Genomic DNA, 4,942 nt, shown 5'->3' with positions numbered 1-4,942 from the left:
GCTGAAAGGTATCCTAAGTGAAAAGTGAACCAATAGACAGGACCTTACCAACTTGCCACACAGCCTTAACTTAGTTTAATCTGCGATCAGATTAAGGTGGTCAGCATCTGTATTTGCCTAGCAAAGGAAGGTAGGTATCATCTGTAGCCCCTACAATTTTTTATACACAATGTCCAGCATTCAATTAAAAATTTCTAGGCATGTCAAGGCACAGGGACATTTGACTGAAAATAAAAAGACAAAAAGACTACAGAAACAAACCCACAGATGATTCACATACTGGAGTTAGTGGGCAAGGACTGTAAAATAACTGCAATTCACATGTTCAAGAAAATAGAGAAAAACTGATGAAGAAATGTAAAACAGATGAAAGGTTGGAGAATTTCACCTAAAAATTTGAATCTATAAGAAAATTAAATAGAAAATCTCAAACTGAAAAAATAACTGAAATTAAGAAGTCAATAGGTCAACAGTAGGTTAAACAGAGCACAAGAGTGAACTGATGAACTGGAAGATAAATCAATATAAAACATCATAGCTGTAGCACAGAGAAAAAACGATAATACAGAAAAGACAAGATATATGAAACACAGTGGGAGGTCTAACATATATTTGGAGTCCCAAAAGGTGAGAAAAGAGAATGCCACAGAAACAGAATTATCCAAAACTGATGAAAGATATACATCCACAATTTCTTTTTCTTAGAAAATGGACAATTGATCCACCGACAATTTCAAGAAGCTCAGTGAATTCCAAGCAGGGTAAATGTAAGCAAAACCACACCTAAGCACATCGTAATCAAACTGCTGAAAACAAAGACAAAAATCGTAAAAGTAGCCAAAGAAAATATTCACATACCTTCAAAGATGACAATGGACTGCTCAACAGAAATGAAAATAGAAAACAATGGAATGCAAGTAACTGAAAGAAAACTGCCATCTTATAATTTTTTAAAATCTTAATGATGTTTTATTTAATGCAATATATTAAAAATATTGTGATTTCAACATATTAGTATAAAATTATTAATGAGATATTTTATAGTCATTTTTCATACTAAGCCTTTGAAATCCTGTATTTTACACTTCTAGCTTCTCTTCAGTCAGATTTTCCATGTTTCAAGTGGCTACTATATTGGACAGCAACTTATAACATTAATCAGAAAAAAAATATCATGCAAGAATGAAGGTAAAATAATGGCATTTTTAAATTAAGAAAAATAGAATGTATTGCCAGTAAGAACAACAACAACAAAAAATACTAAAGGGAGTCCATTAGGCAGAAGGAAAATAATTGCAGATGGAAATGAAGAAAGGAATGAAGACCAAAGGAAAAGGTAAATATGTGGATAAAAGTACATTAATGTTGACCGTAGAAAACAATAATAACTTCCTGAGGGTTATAATATATATAGAATTAAAAAGCATGACAACTCTAATGAAAAAGAGAGAAGGTGGGTAAGTGGAGTTAAAATTTCAGGTTCGGGCCGGCCCGGTGGCGCACTGCTACAGTGCGCCTCTTGGGAGTGCGGCGGCGCTCCCGCCGAGGGTTCAGATCCCACATACAGACCGGTTCCCGCTCACTGGCTGAGTGAGGTGCGGTAGCAACACCGAGGATTGCGATCCCGTTGCCGGTCCCGGTCCGGTACGGGCGCGACACTGAGGGTTGCGATCCGTTGCCGGTCAGTAAAAAACACAAAAAGGAAAATAAATAAATAAATAAAATTTCAGGTTCTTGAATTTTCAGAGAAGCAATAACAGTAATTGTAATAGACAGTAAGTCAGGGATGGATGTTATAATCTCAAGGATAACTGCTAGAAGATTAGTTAAAAGCAAAACAGGTATTTGAGACTTAGGAGAGAACAAAATGAAAAATGAATGATCTGGTAAAGGAGAAAAGAACACAAAATGGGTGGGTCAAAGGGATAAAGACGGTAGATATGAATCTAAATATATTAATAATTAACACAAACTATAAATGAGTAACACTCCAATTAAAATGATAAGATTATCCAAATGCATTTTAAAAAGAAAACCCAACCAATGCTGCTTACAAGTAACATAACACAAATCTAAGGACTTAGAAAAATTGAAAGCAAAAGGATAGAAAATACATAAAGAAATACTAATAATATCATAAAAAGACTTTAAGGCAAGAATCGATACAGCAGCTTCCTGCTAGAGAGTGGAGGTTGTCTGCCAGTGGTGTTGGAAGCTATGAAAAAGGAAGCTGGGGGTCATAGCCTTCGACATACTTCCGTCACTTAACCCCATGGTTTCGGTACAGTATTCCAAGCCTTTAAGGCTATCTGGCATCCTCAAAGCAGGACTTTCTTTTTCACTCTCTCCAAAGACTCAGCCTCCAGACTTCTGATGAGGTGGTGGATTTGCAGTTGTCCAGCAACACGAAGTAGGGGCTGGTAACTAAGACTCTATTTCTCAAGAGCTTTTGCCAAATCCTCATAATTTTATTGCTCCCTTGAACCCCAGATCAAGAGTTATCTGGTGCTGCCAGTTGTTGAGAGTTTTGAGGACTCTGCAGAGTAAACTGTTTTGTTTTTTTCAGATTTCCACATGGTATGCTTTTTCAGGCATTAGGTCAACTGCCATTCCAGCACTTGGGTTTCAGCTTTCACAACTTGCTGCTGTTGCCTTTTCTCCTATTCTCTCCATCTTTGTGGATTTATGCCTTTAAAAAAATTGGGATGGGATTATTGGGAGTGAATTAGATGTGAGTATTCAAATCGCCGTTTCAACCTCAAACTCGCATAATTTATTTAAGTCACAGTAGATGAGTTTTTTACATGCAACCTAATATAAAAATAAACTACAAACCGTGTCCCCCTAATTTTGTGTATTGGAAACCTGGTCCCCACTGTGACTGTTAAGGATGGGAAATCCTATTATGGTAATTAAAAGGTGGAGCCTTGAAGAGGTGATTGGACTGTAGGACCGTGCCATAGTGATGGATTAAAAATGGTGGTCAGGGACATGGTTCTGAGGGCTTTAAAAGAAGAGAGAAGAGAGTCTGGCTCCCTCTCGCTCTCTCTGCTTCCACCATCTTGCAGTGTGAGACCCCTGGGTCACTGTTGCCACCACCAGATGGGCTTTGGACTTCCCAGCCTCAGAAACTGTAAGCAATAAATTTTTTTTTCTTTATAAATCACCCAGTTCCACATATTTTGTTATAAGCAACACAAAGCGGACTAATACAGTAAGCTAATATGAAAAAGAAAATTCAAGTAGTGCAGACAAGAGGTAACCTTCAAGAAGTTGTCAGGACATATCCTCCTACTTTGATGCAGTGGGAAGTACACGGTATCATCTAGCAACTATTCTTGCCAAAAATGTTGAACCTACATCTAACCAAGCATTTTGACCCAATATAATTTTACAGGAAATATACGACTTAGAAGAAATTAAGTGTCCTATGAAGAAATTATCAGGCCAAACTGAGACATGAGACCCTCTACAAGACTTGCTTAAAAAGCCAGAATCATAAAAAGGAAAGAATTAAATGATTGTTCTAGATTAAAAGAGACTAAGGCGGCATAACAACTGCAAATGAATGAAACCTGTTTGGATCTTGGATTTTTTTAAACTACAAAAGAGGTTTTGGAGATAATTGGGGAAATCTGTTATACAATTACTATTATTAATTATCTTTAGTGTGATGATATTGTGGTTACTTAGAAGAATGTTATTACTTGTATGTTATGAATACCATAGTATTTGGGGATGAAATGTAACAATATCTGCAAGGAAAAAATTATATACATATAAGTATATGCATATGTATATAAGTAAATAAATAAGATAAAGATTTATTATGACTATCCCCATATAGATGAGGAGATATAGCATCTATAAAATAAAAACAGAATGCCATGATAAAGTAGAGAGAGAAAGAATGGGCTCTTAAAAATTAAAAATCTGACGTATTAGAAAGTGTTCTTAGTTGTAAGCAATCCAAGCTGATTCTGGCTGTTTCAAGTAAAAAATTATTAAAAGGCTAGAAGACAAAATTTGAAAGTGGAGACGAAATGGTTATTTCCAAGGAAAATATAATTTGCCAAAATGACCTCATTACAGATAGAAAGCTTAAGCAGACAACATCCACACACAAAAAATAGTAAAGTTATCAAATAATGAATCAACCAGAACACATCAGCCTGAGGTTTCATAGAATTCTACCAAAACTTCTAGAACTACATAGTCCAACTTCTCCATAAATTGTTCCAGATCATTGAAAATGAAACCTCACTAATTATTTTCATACATTTTTATTGGGTGATAATTGATATAAAATAAATTGCATGTGTTTAAGGTGTAAAATCTAATAAAGTTCTGACACATGTATATGCCCATGAAACCATCATCATAATCAAAATAATGTTTTCTCATGCCCCTTTGAAAAACCTCCCTTTGCACCAGTCTTGCCTACATTCACTGGCCCTAGGCAACAATTAATCTGATTCTCTAACTATACAGTGGTTTGTATTTCCTAGACTTTAATACAAATAGAATCACACAGTATACGTACTTTCTTTTCAGATTTCCTTCAGCATAATTATTCTGAGATACATGGATGTTGTTGCATGTGTCAATAGTATATTCCTTTTTTAATGCTGAAAAGGTATTCCATTGGGGGCCGGCCCGGTGGCGCACTGGATAGTGCGCTGCTTGGGAAGCGTGGCGGCGCTCCCGCCCGAGGGTTCGGATCCCACATGCAGACCGGTTCCCGCTCACTGGCTGAGCGAGGTGCGGGAGCAACACCAAGGGTTGCGATCCCGTTGCCGGTCCCCGGTCCGGTACGGGGGCAACACTGAGGGTTGCGATCCGTTGCCGGACACGGAAAAAGACAAAAGACAAAAAAAATAATAATAATAATATTATTTTATTCATATTTACTAAGTCACTGTTTATTCAACAGGGAACTCTA

The sequence above is a fragment of the Galeopterus variegatus genome, unplaced genomic scaffold, assembly GCF_000696425.1.
Source record: "Galeopterus variegatus unplaced genomic scaffold, G_variegatus-3.0.2 Scaffold347, whole genome shotgun sequence".
NCBI lineage: Eukaryota > Metazoa > Chordata > Mammalia > Dermoptera > Cynocephalidae > Galeopterus > Galeopterus variegatus.
The sequence above is the reverse complement of the archived record's forward strand: the minus strand, read 5'-3'. Positions refer to the sequence as shown.